Here is a 17,447-nt window from a genome sequence, read left to right as displayed (position 1 = left end):
CATTACTATACATTTTCGACTATTTTTTTTGGCAATTCTTTCAAAAGTAAAAGAAAATTATTACTATACATTTTGGACTATTTTTTTTGGCAATTCTTTCAAAAGTAAAAGAAAATTATTACTATACATTTTGGACTAATTTTTTTGGCAATCTTTTCAAAAGAAAAATACAATCATTATTATATATTTTCCACTAATTATTTTGACAATTCTTGCAAAAGAGAAATGAAATCAATACTACAAGTTTTAACCAATTCATTCAGCAATTCTCTCAACAGACTAATAAAACCAGAAATAAAATGATCGCTCGTGCATCGAGCCAATAAGTTACCTTCGGTTACCGAAAAGATTAAGAATCACTCAGTCAGACTACACACGCTACCATCATCGAAGGATCTTTCCCCTCGGACCGCACCGTTTCTATCTCCCACACACCAGAAGGAAATATATCGTACAGTTCTACACGAAGGTCCGCGTTGATTGGTCATTTCCTACGTGTCCCGACTGTGTTGGTAGCGACGGTTGCGCGCGCGAGATTGCACGCAGCGACGAGGTGTTACACGCGGAAGCGCTCGTGAGAGAACAGAGCGTATTAGTGTCATCGGGAATGACGATTTATTGCCGCGCGGTCGGTTGTCCGCTAATTAACTCCCTAGGGAAGGAAGCGCGGCTGCTCGTTTCGAAATTCTCTCCCGCTCAACCTTCGAAAACCGTGACCGGTGGAAACCGATCGAATCTCGCGAGAAATCCCACGTTTTATTTTTCTTTTCGCGGTGAACAATCTCTTTCTCGTTTTTTCTTTCTTTTTCGAAAATTTTCTCTCTCAGACCACCTCGACACTCACCGGAACGAAATGATCGCGACACTTCGACACGGGATCACAGCGTCGTGTTTCTTTATTTTTTTTCGAACTCGGGTTACGTTCGCACTGTACCGATCACTGTCACACACTTTCCCACGCGTGTACGGGAAACCTTTCTCTCCCCCCCCCTGTCGAGAAGCGAGAAAAATTTACGCGCGAATGCACATAGGTGTACGCGCGCGTACTCGTGCGCCCACGTATACGGAAGAACAAGTTCGTGCTGCGACGCGAGGTGCCTTTCCAGCGAGGTATAGACAGATACAGAGGCCGCGACACCGAGTTGTTGGAAAATGTTAGTTATCCCCCTTGTCGCGGTGGCAGCATCGTGCAACGAGCGATAGATAACACGATACGTTTAGATAACCGTTTGACGAAGTAGTTGCAGCGAGTTAGACCGGTGCTGTTCGGAGACGCGAGAAGGGAGAATCGACAGCTATTCGAGACATCGAGAAGAAGTCGGGGGAAGGGGGGAGGGTGGAAGAATCGAGTAGCTCGAATTGTTTCGAGCTCGGCGAAGAAATCGTGGAATTTAAATTATTTTGAGCATAGTGATTGAATTTAATAGTTTGAATTGTTTTGAGCTCGGCGAAAGAATTGAGTAATTTGAATTATTTTGAGCGCAGCGATTGAATTTTAGTAGCTCAGCGAATTGAGCCAAGCTCAGCGAAAGAATCGTGAAATTTGAATTATTTTGAGCACAGCGATTGAATTATTTCGAGCTCGGCGAAAGAATCGTGGAATTTGAATTATTTTGAGCACAGCGATTGAATTATTTCGAGCTCGGCGAAAGAATCGTGGAATTTGAATTATTTTGAGCACAGCGATTGAATTATTTCGAGCTCGGCGAAAGAATCGTGGAATTTGAATTATTTTGAGCACAGTGATTGAATTTAATAGTTTGAATTGTTTCGAGCATAGCGAAAGAATTGAGTAATTTGAATTATTTTGAGCACAGCGATTGAATTAAGTAATTCGAATTGTTTTGAGCGCAGTGAATGAATCGAGTAGCTCGAAATATTTTGAGCACAGTGAATGGATCGAGTAGCTCGGATTATTTTGAGCGCAGCGACAGAATCGAGTAATTTGAATTATTTTGAGCACAGCGATTGAATTGAGTAATTCGAATTATTTCGAGCGCAGTGAATGGGTCGAGTAGCTCGAAATATTTTGAGCACAGTGACAGAATCGAGTAATTTGAATGATTTTGAGTACAGCGATTGAATTGAGTAACTCGAATTGTTTCGAGTGTCTCGATGGATTCGAGTAGCTTGAATTGCTTTGAGCATCGCAAACGAGTAGCTGGAATTGTTTCGAGTGTTCAAATGAAATCGAGTGGCTCGAATTGTCCCGAGTGTCTCACTGGAATCGAGTAACTCGAACTATTTTGAGTGTGTTGATGGAATAACTTGAATTGATTCAACTGTTTCAATGGCATCGAGTAGTTCGAATTGTTTTGAGTGTCTTAATGGAATCGAACAACTCGAACATTTTTGAGTGTCTCAATGGAGTAACTTGAATTGATTCAAGTGTTTCAATGGAATTGAATAGTTCGAATTGTTTTGAGTGTCTTAATGGAATCGAACAACTCGAACATTTTTGAGTGTCTCAATGGAGTAACTTGAATTGATTCAAGTGTTTCAATGGAATTGAATAGTTCGAATTGTTTTGAGTGTCTTAATGGAATCGAATAGTTCGAACTATTTTGAGTGTCTTAATGGAATCGAATAGTTCGAACTATTTTGAGTGTCTGGATGGAATCGAGTAGCTCGAATCGTGTCGAGCGTTTCGAAAGTATTGAGTCATTCGTAGGTAACTGAATTATCAGACATGTTCTAATCCGTTTAACCACACTTACAGACCCGCGATATCTTAATGACCGCTTTCTTGGAATGCTGTATCGTATCTCACTAGTCATCGTCGTCCAATTCTTCAATAACGTTGAAAAGGAATGTGTCGAATACCAATAAATAATCCTTAATGTTCTCAAGTACTTCGAATCGTCACGAGTGTCGTAAGAACGTCTTAACACTATATTAATTTAACAAATTGAAAAAGAATTGAATCGAAAGAATCGAGTAGCTCAAATGCACCGAATAGATCTCACATTGAAAAAGAAATATGTTAAGTATTTTTAGAACGTCTCTGTTATATTTGACAAATACTATCTACTCTAAATGTTATGAATTTTTTCCCTTTCCACTCTGTACTCGAAAGCAACAATGTCATCGAGCAACGAAACGTCAATTGTCATTGTTTACCTTCGCTGGTTCATTTATCACCATTTTTCAAATAAATTTCTCCTTTTCCTTTTTCAACAAATATACATTTTGAATCGCTATTATTGGTCCCATTGCCATCCATGTTTGCACGAATATTCTCCATTCTCGACCATTAAAGTCTCGTCACTGTGATTCGACAAATAGATGTGTATTGCGCGCGTGTGTGTACCTGTGTGTGTAGATCTAGAAGACGAATACAATTCGTCCTCTTTAGAGGGACTTCCATTTTAAATGTTTGTACGAACTCTTTCGAATGTCTGGCTAAGGAAAATACCTTCAGCTGGCTAAATGTTGCTTCCTTTATGCTTTGTAGCCAATGTTTTGTATCGGGATTTTCTTAGAAGCAATTCCGTGTAATATGGGCACGAGGTGGAATACGACTACCATTGTTAAAATCCCACGAATACTGCAATGGACAATTTTTTTTCGTCTCCATTTTTTTAGACAATACTATGCACAGCAGGGAATGGTCGCCAAGTTCTCTTCTTACCATCTTGTCGTTGAGCCTCCATTTAAGTGCTTGATATTTACTACGAATTGCTCCGTATAAACAATCAAAAAATAACAGGGACATTACTGATAAAAATAATCTTAGAAAAATTCTAATTAAATTATACAAACGAATCGTTAACCTACCCTAGGTACATATACTTTAATTATCCTTAACTGATTCATTTGCACCTTCATTTCTTTATTAGTTTGCATCTATTCTTATCGACTTTTAGTAAAATTAGAAACTTTTTCTATATTATAGATAATTCTTTCCTGAGTACAGGCAACCCTCATGTAACGTCGTTTCGATACAACAGGGTACTGTAACCAGATCTAAACAATGGATTTAAAAAATAAAACTCATATAACTATATATATGCCACATGCATATGCACTTTGCACTTGCAACTCTTCGCAATCTTTTTTTTCTTCGTCTTTCTTTAAAATTGGCTATCAATTCTCCAAATAAATAACAACAACAACAACAACAATAATAATAATAAAATTATTATTTAAGTAGTTTTTCTAATGCACTTTTTCATGTCCAAAATGAGACACTAAACAGTCAAATAACTAATAATAATAATAATAATAATAATAATAATAATAATAATAATAATAATAATATAAAAATTATTATTTAAATAGTTCTCCTAGCGCTCTTTTCCATCTCTAAAATGGATCATCAACCCAAAATGGGTCATCAAACCGTCAAATGAATAATAATAATAACATGATTATTTAAGTAGTTTTTCTAATGCACTTTTTCACGTGCACGATTGTACACGAAGAACATGTGATAAAGTTAAATTATTTTTGCGGAATATTAGAAGCAGAGATAAGCAAAATTTGATTTGAACAATGACGGATAAAAAGTTGGAGAAACTAATTTATTTGCAACACGTATTCGATCGGTGGTTGATCACGTAACCTTTTTATTATATTCGCACCACGTGGAATATAATTTCATCGTTGCGATTCGAGTTGCAATTTTTCGCTGCATCGACGGTGGCTGTACGTTTTTGTTCGTTCCTCGAAATTTACATCTAAATAAGAATTATACGTACGCGCTGTGAACAAGTTGACGCGAGTCGAATGCCGCAGCGAAAGACTTGTGGGTGAATCGATGACGATGCGATGCACGCGGCAGCCTACTCTATTATACAGAGTAATGCACGTTTAAATTTAAGTAAATCAGAAAATGGCGGTGAAATTATTCGCGAAGTAGATTCTGTTCTAGGAATTGTCACGAGCTTGAGTTTCTTGACAATAAATATGACAAAAGTAGTGGAGATGGTCGATCTCGTGCACTTGGAAAATTAAAATTATTAATTTTTTTTCACTTAATCTTTAAAATAAAGGTATCAACGAATCGGCGAGATTCTCCCGATTAAAATGAATACCAACATGACACAGATCGGACGAACCCTAATCGTGATGAATTCAAATATTCCGAATTTCGAAAATAATGGAAAAATGATTAAATTTCTTCGATTTATGTCACGTTTGTACTCATTTTGATCGAGAAAGACTTGCCAATGTATGAACACTGTTATTTTAAAGATAAAGTGAAAAATGTACAAATTTTAATTTTTGTAACGGTATGATTTAATTTGGCGCGCTATTTCTTTTGTGTCTGCTCTCGCTGTATCTATTCATTGTCTTTGTTCGTAGGATCAGATTACGCTCAACTCGTGATATAGAGTAGTGGGGGAGTGGTGGGGAGGGGCCATTGAAATTTAGGCGGGACAACTCTACTGAAATTTAAGCGAGTATTATTGTATCTAGATATTTTATTATCTTAATGTCTTCTCTCGTCTTCGTGTATATTTTTTTTACCGATATACGCGTCGATACTTTTATTCTAATACTAGATTTTATAATGTATAATATTTGATCAAAAAAGAATTCCACAAGAGAACACAAAAATGGATTATTGCATCGTAGCTTTGTATTTTATACAGCCTCCTTGAACATTATTGCATAAAAAGCTTTTGTGGCTTTATCTACGATTGAAATACATAAAAAAATATTTGTTCTGCATTTTAAAACGACGCGGTATTGTTCGTATGTGTCAGAGTGTAAAAACTTTTCAATTATTCAAGCATTTAAATATTTCACTTCTATTATTTTTTAAATAATAGAATTCATGAGACCGTGATTCTTTCACGGTCGTTTATTTCTCGCATGTGGTATTGACAAACGGAAAAATCAATTGGTTCGTACACTATCATTCAAATCCCTCTAATACGTGTTATCAAAATCTATATACAACTTATTCCGACACGTGGTGTCAGTCAATCGTGAAACAAACCTCCAAATAATTTTCCTTCATTTCTCGCATTAAAATGATTCGAAGTAGCATCGAAAGTAGCTGTAGAAACACTCAAAAACCAAATTCCGTTAAACATGACTATTTTCCGTACCAGAATGAATTTTGCGAATATTTATCTTATATCGAAATTATTTTTCGAAACGAATCTATCGATACGTAATTTATCTTATATCGAAATTATTCGAAACACCAATACGTATCCCGTTCTTTTGTTCGGTCCCTTTGTTTGGTTCGCGCGATCTCTACCCCACCTACGGCTCCTTATGCGTCTCATCTTTACCGACAGCGCGCACGGGTGACGAGCCGCGAATGGAGAAAGACGACAACGACACAGGGGACTAGACTCGTTTTCGCCACGAAATTCAATTAGCGCGCGCGCGCGTACTCCCGCGAAAAGAAAAGAGGCTAGAGAGGAGCGGGCGGGATTGGGCGGTGCGGTGCGGTGCGGTGCGGTGCGGTGCGGTACGGTGCGGTGCGGTGCGGTGCGGTACGGTGCGGTGCGGTGCGGTGCGGTGCGGTGCGGTGCGGTGCGGTGCGGTGCGGTGCGGTGCGGTGCGGCGCGGTGCGGTGCGGTGCGGTGCGGTGCGGTGCGGTGCGGTGCGGTGCGGTGAGGTGTGGTGTGGTGCGGTGCGGTGCAGCGCGATGCGGCGCGGTGAGGCACGGTGAGGCGCGGGGTTACTCTCTTTTCGAGGTCTTTTTTCCCCGCCCCCCACTCCTACCTCCCCAGTACCACCCACAGCTGCCCGCCTACCCCGTCCCTCTTCCCCGTAGAGTTGCGTGTTCCTTCGGGACAACCGGACATTGAAGCTGGCAACCACGCGGCCCAGAGGCCCGCGGTTCATCCTGGCCTGATCGATACAGCTATACCTCTCGTTTATTTATGCTCTTTGCCAGCCTCTTTCCCGCGTTTCTCTCAATACACCCGCCCGCCCTCGTCCGGCTCGATTTCCGCGCGGTCCACCGCTTGGCTTCGCCTCGCTTACGGTTTCGGTTTGCGATACACTCGTCGAAACTTTGAGGAGCACTCCACGAGCGTTGCGGATCGCGGTAATCAAGGTCCATCGCGACCGGATAAATCTGGGGGAGAGAAAGGCCGCGATTCCGAACGCGAAGTCGTTCCTGGACGTTTGTTTGTTTGGAAATCGAAGTTTTCCTCGTTTTTTTTCCCAAACGGACCAACTCGATCGCGGAAATATTCTTTGATCGTTGGAAATTTTTGATTCGTTAGGATTTTTAACTTTATAGGCGCACGGTCGCGTGCGGCAAACGCCCATAGGCGTTTCACGCCCGCAGTCGAAGGGTTAATGTTCGTTGTTCGTTGTTCGTGAGCGTTGTGGATTGTGGTGATCGAAATCCATTGCAGTAGTATTAATTTTAGGAAGAGCAAGATTATGATTTTGGATGCGTAATCGTTCGTGGATATGTTTTTGACTCCCATTGAACAAATATTATTTTAGGACTAATATTTTGATAGAAATTTGATGGCTATGCGCCATGTGACTTTTATTTACTTTACACGGGAATCATTGTGTATACGTGTCGATGGTATTGTTAGTGTTTTATAAGGACTGTTGATATCGAAAAATAACGACACAAAGGTCTGCCTTGTACACTAGGCTCTAATAGAGTACATGAGTTTCTTCGATCGAGGTAAGAATTGTTTGTTCAGCACTACAATTCTTCATTTTTTCACTTTATGTTTATAATAGTGGTATCGATAGATCGGCGAGGTTCTCCCGATTAAAATGAGTACAAACACGGGGTAAATCGGATAAACTTTATCCGTGACGAATTTATATCCCAGATTTCGAAAATAATAAAACATTGATAAAATTACCCCGATCTATACCGTGTTTGGATTCATTTTAATTGGGAGAATCTCGCCGATCTGTCGGTACCAGTATTACGAAGATAAAATGAAAACTGTACAAATTTTTATTTTTGAGCGGGCAATTTTTCTAATCGGATAATTTCACTTGGCACACTAATAGATTTCTTTTTCGTTTGTTCTTGCTGTATTTATTTAGTGTCTTTCCTCACAGGATAATATTGCGCTCAACTCGAGAAACCCAGTAGTGGGAGAATGGTGAGAACGCGTGGTTGAAATTTAGTCGAAATAATTCCACTGAAATTTAAGCGAGCATTATTGTAATACGAAAACATATATTTTACGTTTATTATATACCGCTGGAATACCACCTTAGTTCACGCAACTCTGCTCTAAACTCACATTTAAATTTTCACATTTTTGCTTAAATTTATTTCATACCCTTTCACATTGAATTGAAAACCACAAGGTTGTTCGAAAAGTCATTTCGTTTTCCAAAATGGAGAATATATAATTAAATAAGATGTTTACACACTCTAAAAAAATCGTGTTTCATTCTTACCAAAAAAAAAAAAAAAAACGAAATGACTTTCCGAACTAATATTTGTCATTCATCGATAATTCGTTCAATCGTGATACAACGATAATTTTGCAATAACAAAAACCTATCGAGAATTCAAACGATTATGCGCATATACAATGTCAATAGATTTCACGTTCCATCGTATCGTATAATGTAGTGTAAAGAGACTGGTGAATTTATGCCCGATATTATTGATTCTCAATTATCGCACACGACAGATTCGCAATTGTAACGATAGCAACGCACAGTCGGTTCGATGTTGGACGCGTAAAAACACGAGGCGACAAATCGAGAGTAAGACAATAAACGCGGCCTACTACGTCGGTCGATAAACGCGGAGCTCACTCGATTACGAATGCGTCCGTGTAACGAATAATTCCCACGAGCGCAGCCGGCCGAAATTTGTCGGGATGGGTGGAAATCGAGTCGGACAATTAAACGGGGAAAATACACCGGCCATTCCCGCTGGGATTCGCCCCGACGCGAGATTTCGTTCCGCTTGATCGCATGGCTGCAGGCAGCAGCCGCGTTATCTGTATCGCTCGTTCATCGAAATTACACGCTATCGCGAGAAACGCTGTGGACGCGTTAATATCGGTTTGTCAAGAAATTAATGTCATTTTGCAATACGCGTGTCGTAACAAAGTGATTCGAATCCCCGTACTAATACAGGTTCCAATTCATTTGCGTTGTGCACAATGCGAGTACAATTGTATTTAAACGGAAATTTCGATCGAGAAAAACTTTTACAATATTGTTTTGCAACGAAAGAAGAGTGTATCGAACTGTACGATGAATTTCGAAACAATTCGAGTCTCGAACGTAAAGCGGGGAGGGAGTAATGTACTTTTTTCTACGTTTTCTACAGGTTTGGACTTTTGAAAGTGTACTTTCAAAATTGCGAGTCAAAATTCAAAGAATCGACGAAGATACGGCTCTTCGAATGAAGCGTGTTCTGGTGCGGTTTAATGTTCAGGGCCGTGCCAAAATTGGGCGCCGTGTCACGAGGGTGCGTTTGATAGTGAAAAGAAATCAAATTACTTTAACACTTCGTTGTTGGGTTCGTGAAAATGATTTTTATCTACGGTGTTTTCTTTTCTTTGGAAACTTAAATTAAACATTTTTTTTATTAATATATATGTGCGTGTATTTACTACAAAATGAACTAATAAATAACATGATATCTTCGTATTTTCTTTGTAGAAATTGACAGACTCCTTTGCTTTGTTTCGCGAATTGATATCGATGAAAAAGTTCTTTAAAAAATATATAAGCACGTCAGTGATTTATTCCTCGGTTTCAAGGCAAAAAAATCGTATCAGCCAGCTATCTCGAATTTCTTCTCGGAACTGGTGGAATTCAAACGTACCGTTTAAAACGGATAACGAATGGGATACATCATTTAGAATGAACAAGATAGACCAATCTTGAGTAAACGACCGAATCTTCAAAGCGACACCGCGCGCTTATCGGTATGGTAAGCATTGATGCAATATTAAATCTAACATATTTTTCATTACAGTTTCATGAGAGTATTATCAATGAATTGGTGAGGTTTGTCCGATGAAAACGAGTCCAAACACGACGTAAATCGGATGAACATTATTGCGCGATAAATTTAAATATTTCAAAATCAAAAATAACAGAATAGTAGTCAAATTTCTCCAATTTGTGCTGTGTTTGGACTCATTTTTATTGGGAGAACCTCGCCAATCTTTCTACACCATTATTTTAAGGATAAAGTGAAAAATGTAGAAATTTAAATTATTGTAATTAGATAATTTCACTTTACACGTTATTTCTTTCTCGTTTACTCTTGTTATATTTATTAATTGTCTTTGTTCGTTGGATCGAATTACACTCAGCTCGAGACATCGAGCGGTGGGGGAATGACGAGGATGGGTCATTAAAGACCCACCTGAAGATTAAACGAGGCAACTCTTGAAATTTAAGTATTACTGCATTAAGTTTTACCGGAAGATAAAATTCGACTGCAACGGGTTTCTCGCATTGAAGAAACATCGTCGTTGGTGGGGATGACTTCGTACTTGGAAGTGCTTGAATCCGAGCATAAAATTCCGCCTTGAAACCGATAATTGAAAAGTTCGTCCACTCGAGAAAGTAAAAGAATCGATGGTAACTGTTAGGGCGATTTATTGGGAATGCTGTTAGGTTGGGTATCGAATTCCTGCGGAATACATTCGAGCAATGATGATTCAAGTTTTAATTTCGTTCCAATTAATGCGTAATTCGGTGCAACGTAAAGCACGAGGAATGTAAATAAAAGGAGGGTAAAGCAGCAAACGTTCGCGTGGCGATTAGTTAAATTAATATAAGGATCAGGAAACGCGACGGTCGCGTGAATGAATCACGTGGTGCGCACCCTCACCCTCTAGAAAGTGGATCGTTCGATAATTAATTACGCGTGTGCTCCGTCGACGGGCCGAGCAGCAGAAAGAAATCCCTGGCGTTCCAACCAACAGCTACTCTCCCCGCTTTTATGCTAATTTTGGAATAAATACGCGATACCGTAATTTTTTCCTGTAATGCGCCAGATTTTATTGTACGGTCGTAGCGGCCCGAGGTTAATCCGATGGCCAGAATGTATCATTGCACGTATGGTCGTGATGCGTATTTTCCAACAGACCACGGAGTGATATAAAAAAGAAGAAAGGTATAAAAAAAAAAATCGAAGAGTAAGGAACAATCGAGAAAAATTTATGATTTCTATTTTTTAATAAAATTTATAATTTTTATATTTCGTATTGTATATTGATGAGAGTGTTACCAATGGACTGGAAAGATTTTCCCAATGAAAATGAGCTCAAACATGACCAGATTCGGTTGTCTTTAATTATATGCAATTAAAATATTTTCAAAATTGATTTGTATAACACGTACAGAAAAATAATCCAAACGTGGTCGTGTTTGGTGTCATTTTCATCAGAAAAATCTCGCCGATCCATTGATAATATTTTTATAGAGATGCAATGTATATTATACCAAATTTTATATTGTAGTAGTGGTTGTCACAGAAAGGCGCACGCGGTATCGTTTTGAAGTTTAGCTCTACTTGTTCACCACTGCTCTATCTCGCTCATTCTCAATATTGTGTCCATTCACTGCTCTCTTCGAGCGGCCTGTTTGAAGTCGACTAGTTTTGAGAACAGATTCTCGACTGATCTTGAATTGAAGGCAACTGATAGTCTTGAAACCGGGGACTACTATTTTCCCTATTTGATATTATCTTATACGCAAATTAATATTGAAAATAATAGCTTGATTTTAGAGACACTTAATATTAAATATTAAACACACTGTAAAAAAAAGTATTAAAATTAAAAAAAATCGTTTGGAAAAATTACAAGAGCCAATTATGACCTGTTAATTTTTTATATTAATACATCTAATTTAGCTATGGGTTAATTTTCTACGTAATAGATATAAAGATCTTTGGAAGAGTTTCATTGCTAATATATCACTGAGCAACAGCTATGATCCTAAGTGTTATGTTTTAAGAGTGTTGAATTATGTCAATGTTTAATTTTTTGACACAGCCCTATACTGAATTTATAGATCCAGACTATACTTTGTATAACAATCTTTTGTACCAGAGTGATAGTAATTTTAAGTCTACTTTCTTTTAGTCATGAGGGATTCTTCAAGTCAAACACTTGCACCTATATGCCCAAGCATTTAACTTGGTTAGTTGTAGGTATTCGTAGTATAATAATTGACGAATCTGGCACATGACCGCTTGTAAGAATTACGTATGTTGATTTATTCATCTTTCCTTTACGTTCTTCAGCCAAGACACCTATTTCGTTTAGGCTGTCCTGTACGAGCTTCGTTGCTTCACGCGGTTCTTTATGCATAGCCCAGTACTGCAGTGTCATCCGCATATGTGGCTATTTGAACGCCTTCCATCTGCAGAAGGTCAGCTGTAAATATCTGGTATAAGATAGGCCCTAGCAGGCTGCCTTGAGGAACATCAGCTTGTATTTTCTGAATGCTCGAGCAGCATTCATTGTCTTTTACCCTGAAATAGCGTTCAGATGAATAAGATTCGAGAAGTGCACGGAAAGGTCCCTTCACATGGGAGGGACTACGCTTCTGAGACAACGTTCAGATGAATAAGATTCAAGAAATGTAGAGGAAGTTCTCTCAATATCGACCAAAATTAATTCTCACAACCACCATTGGACGATCAAAGACAAGGTAAAAGAACTTTTTATTTTTTTGCGAATTGTTGATCATTGTTGTTAAATTTCCAAAATGAAATTGTCCTTCTTTCATCGAGTACCACTTACCCAACGAGTCACTTTTCGATAGTTGTATTTTGTTGACTCTGGTCCAAGTTGCAACAAAAATACTCAAAGTGGTCGGTACCGAGGGACCCTCCACCTTATTGTGCAAAATGACAGGGACAGTTTGTGGACGTTTCTCGAGAAAGGGAAGTGAACAAATGCGACGAGACAGAGGATTCCTTTCGATGAGATCTGTTTGCACGACCTACAGTCATTTAAGGGAAACGGACACCGTGTACATTTCCAGACACGAGATTAATTGACTCCATTCCCCTTGGCGGCATGACGAATGGTCGGTAGAGAGTACCAATTAGACCGACTGCTCGTACAAGAGACGAGCTTTGATTCCACCGTTCGATTCGCTTCCTCGCTCCGGACCAATTAGTTACTTGCTTTCACGGCCCTCTTCTCCTTGCCAATGCTAATTCGCGTCCTTTCGGCGGCAGCGCCGTCTTCTTCAGAATCGAGGAATACCCTCGCTTATTGAACGGACACACGCTCGAAGAGAGCAGTCGCTTCGAAGTAAAAAGTATAATGGCAAGCAACTCCCACCGAGTTCATCTCTATATTATTAGCGACCCTTATTAGAATCTGGCTACTAAGTCACTCGTTGTTTATTTACTCGGTTTATTTATCATCATTTACGGTGATCCGAGTTAGATCGGTTTTTTGATACGGTAAGAGTGTTGGGTCAGTTCTTTGATACGGTAAGAGGCAATGGAAAATGCAAGATGCACCTAACGAGTAAAAGAAAACAGAGAGTGTGGAGGAGAAATGTTATTAATAACATTATTCGATTCGACGAATAGGATTTCATTACATTTCTTCATTGGTAGAGGAGATAGAAAAAGAGTATATTTAATTTGGTTACGCAGAATTTAATTCTATTTAAACTTTACTTATTTTTCAACCTGTCCTCACTCGTAAATAAATACCTTTTTGATTTTTCATTTTTGTTTTACGGAACCTTTACCGACATATTTTTACTTTTCACATTTATCGCGATTTTCACATATATCGTCTACTCCCAGTTTCACATTTATTGCGATTTTCACATATATCGTGTACCTCAGCCTCACATTTATCGAGACCAAATTATATTTATTTTCCTCTATCCCTGTATAATCGAAGCCGCTATAGACTCGATCGAAGCCACTCGTCGCGGCAAATAACAAAGGGCTGTTTCGTTATAAGTTGTGTATATTCTCCAAGTGCACGCCTTATAACGAGACAACGCTGTATTTTTATTATAAAATAAAATTTTCGTATAAAATATTACTCATCTGTGCTAGAGTGGTCCTATACATTTAATTATAAACGAACACAACGAATAAATGTTTTAGGCCTTTCACGGGACAATTTGAGCTCCTATCCAAGGAGTAGGTGCAATAAAAGTGTCTTCAATACTCACAGTGTCCAAGTCGTTGCGGAGGTTAAAGGTGTTTGAGGGTGAGGTAACGGCGAAGATGATGGCGGAAATGGAGGACAGGCCCTTCCTTCGATCCTGCGAGGGGCAGATCCGCTTTCCCACCTTTCCGTCTACATTCCCCGTTCACGGATCATCGCTCGGCTGTAACAACCCGAGTGGAAAATTGAGTCCGGGGTTGTAGCAATCATAAGTGAAAAATTCGATAGGTCGAAAGATCCGACGATCTCCACTATTTAATTTCAACTCGTAAACCCGGGTGGGGGGTTAGAGGTTATGTATGGTTGTAAACGCAAAGGCTGCAAGTTGAATTGTAGAGGGTGATCGAATTATTACAAACCTCTAGGAAAATTATACATTTTACGTTTTCGATGGTATTTTATCCTACATAATGGTAAAATATACACGTTAAGAAAATTTATTCGAGTTTCATTACCCCCATTTTTATATCAACTAATTTCTGTAAGGATATTTTTCCGATGACTCTAATCTCTTCTTATGAGATATTCCACTGGTTTTATTTAAATGGATCACCTTATATATGTACATAATTTTGTAGTGGATAGATAAAGTTTCGCCAGAATCTATAGGAAACACTTATCAAGGTTTCGTGAAGTATGTGCTTTATTTTTGTCTTTCTCGTATAGATGCAAACCTTAACTATAATTTCTAACAAGCTATGATTTTCTACTATAGTGGATCGTTCGCAGATGTATCCTGATATTTGATTCGTTAGTTTATTTTTACTCATTTTAATTTTTGTTTAATTGTTATTTATTTCACAACTGCCGAAATGGTATCGAGAGCACGTCGAAGCATGTTCGGGCAATTATACTTGCAAAGGGCGACACGATCGAATATTGATATATATAAAATATTGCTGATTATATAACAATACGTTTCTTTAAAAACAAAATTATCGCTTTATCTTTATAATAACAGTATCGATGGATCGGTGAGCTTTCTCCGATTAAAACAAATCCAAACACGACATAAATCCGATGAACTTTATTTGTAATGAATTTAAATATCTCGAATTTCGAAAATAATATGAGAGTAATAAAACTTCTTCAATGTGTACCGTGTTTGTACTCATTTTGATCGGGAGAACCTCACCAATCTGTGAACCCCGTCGTTACAAAGGTAAAACGATAAATGTACAAATTTAATTTTTTATAATTGGACGATTCGCAGTATTGCCTGCGGCGTTTCTTCAAAGCGCTCGACGTTCGATCGTCGCTGCTCGGCATACTATTTCTTTCTCGCTTAATCTTGCCACATCTATTCACCGTCTTTGTTCACGGGATCGAATTACGCTCGGCTCGAGACACCGAGTGGTGGGGGAAGAATGCAGACGGGTTATCGAAACGTAGACGAGGCAACCTATTGAAATTTTCCTGCGAGCATTACCGTAATTACCGTATCGTCTCATTAATGACAGTTTAAGCGAGATTTTCTTTCGTAGGATCTTGGTTCCGATTCGATCGTTTCTGGAACACAGTCGTGGAGAATACCTGACCCGAATTCAACGAGAATCGTGCGAAAGGATCGAGGAAATTTAATCCGGAATCGTAGACGTCGGGAACGCGTGCTCGAAGAATCGAGGGACGTAAATACAGGGAAAAGCAAGGGTGGGGTGGGGGGTGGGAGGAGCTGGAGATGGAGAGGAGGTTCCCTTCTTTGGGGAAGTCTTTTCAGAAGACAAGACCTTTCTATCCGTGTCATCTTCCAGCCATTAGGAGAACCGTTTCGTTTCTGGGAAGTCGTTCGTTCGCGGAAAATATTTTTCTCGTGATGTTTCACGGGATATGTATCCCTCCCCACCCTTCCATCCCCTACTCCACTCCTTTCCTCATCTTGTCGCTCCTCAACAGCGACTCTCTAAGAAATTGAAAGCCTGTTCCCGTTTCGCTTTTATCTCGGATATCGGGACGAAATGGGAGCAAACTTTTATGGAACCTAGTTGACAATTATTTCTTACTCGCGGGGAATCTTTTCGAGTAACAAGCAATCGTACGATTGAAAATGCCAAGCCAAGGGTGGTTATGGGAGGGTTTGGCGCGAAATTTTTAACGGTTACTCTGCCTTTGCTGTGTAATTGTCGCGCGATTGGAATTGCCGCGTCTTATTGTTATTATTGCAAATCGAGTGTTCAGTTTTGTACGGATTCCACGAGTTTTGTTCATTACAGAAGATTCAAACTTTATTACCGATTAAAAAAATAAATGTATAATTTTGAAGTGAAAATTACTTCATATCAAATTGAATATTTTAAATAAAATAATTCGTCCTTAAAAATGCTATAAATGAAGTTCCAATTTTCAATAACAATTTATGTACAAATTAATACCAGGTAGAAAGTATAAAATAAAATATTTCAAGTGATATAAATCGTATGACGTAAACACGAAGATTGTATTGTAAGAAAAACGTTTTTTAAAAAACGATTCTCAATATACAAGCTCTTTTTTGTATCAATGGAACATTTTTATTATAACCTGTGAAACATTAGTTATAAAAGTTTTCAGTCACTGTGAGAACCCTTTTCGTATAATTTTACGATAAAAATACGTAGGACATAACACTGGATAGAAGCAAATTGATATTATACAATAACGAAATTACGGGTCGTTAGAATTTTAGATGGCGGCGATCCATCAATTCGAAGTAATGAAATGGGTAGATCGATCGCGATCGACGTGTAATCGTGTTACTTCGAATTAGTGGATCGCCGCAGTTTAAAATGTAAATTTACATCGTGTACCAAATGTTTGTTATTATATACAATAGTTACTCTCAATAATTGTTAAAAAAATCAATTTCACCACATCCCGTTTGTATTTCTCAATTAATTAATTTTCCAAATATATACATTGCGATACATATCCTTTGTCAGACAAACGTGTAACAATATTTCCGTTCTCTCATTTTTCACCGCGTATGCTTCAACCTCTGCGAACTTCATTATCATAAAATATCAATTTGCGCCAATCACACATTTTACCATCTCGCGGATATTTTCGTTGCAAAAATTATCCGAAGAGTGTTCTCTCGTTTGCAAACAATTCCCCAAAGGCTGTAATAAAAACACTCCGTTCGAATTCTACCTGGATCTGAATTTCAAGGAAAGACCGGCTCCCCACCACGCCCCCTCCCCACCCACCTTGAAGACGAGAAGGAGGAAGCTTCGAGGAGAGAACAAATGACCTCGTAAAACGCAGAATTCGACCAGCCTTTAATGAAACCATATATCTCGTTCTTAAGTCGTCGAGTGCGGGCCTTGTTACCTTCCCCCTCCCCTCCACGGTTTCCATAGCCCCCGCCCCCAAGCTCTT

The 17,447-nt window shown here is 38.8% G+C and overlaps 1 protein-coding gene across 3 annotated transcripts in view; it reads right to left on the bottom strand.

Moving 5' to 3' along the window:
• LOC143147612 (acetylcholinesterase) overlaps nucleotides 1-17,447 on the bottom strand; it is a 117,336-nt gene that overhangs the window by 40,796 nt on the left and 59,093 nt on the right. The window contains exon 2 of one of the 3 annotated variants that reach the window (XM_076312999.1): nucleotides 14,098-14,256. The gene's annotated coding sequence lies outside the window, so the exon portion shown is untranslated. Of the gene's footprint in view, nucleotides 1-331; nucleotides 471-844; nucleotides 914-14,097; nucleotides 14,257-17,447 lie in introns of those variants that run through there. The other 2 variants (XM_076313001.1, XM_076313000.1) reach the window with 2 other exon arrangements.

This window comes from Ptiloglossa arizonensis, chromosome 5 (genome assembly GCF_051014685.1).
Source record: "Ptiloglossa arizonensis isolate GNS036 chromosome 5, iyPtiAriz1_principal, whole genome shotgun sequence".
NCBI classification, from domain to species: Eukaryota; Metazoa; Arthropoda; class Insecta; order Hymenoptera; family Colletidae; genus Ptiloglossa; species Ptiloglossa arizonensis.
This window is presented reverse-complemented; position numbering and strand designations above follow the sequence as displayed.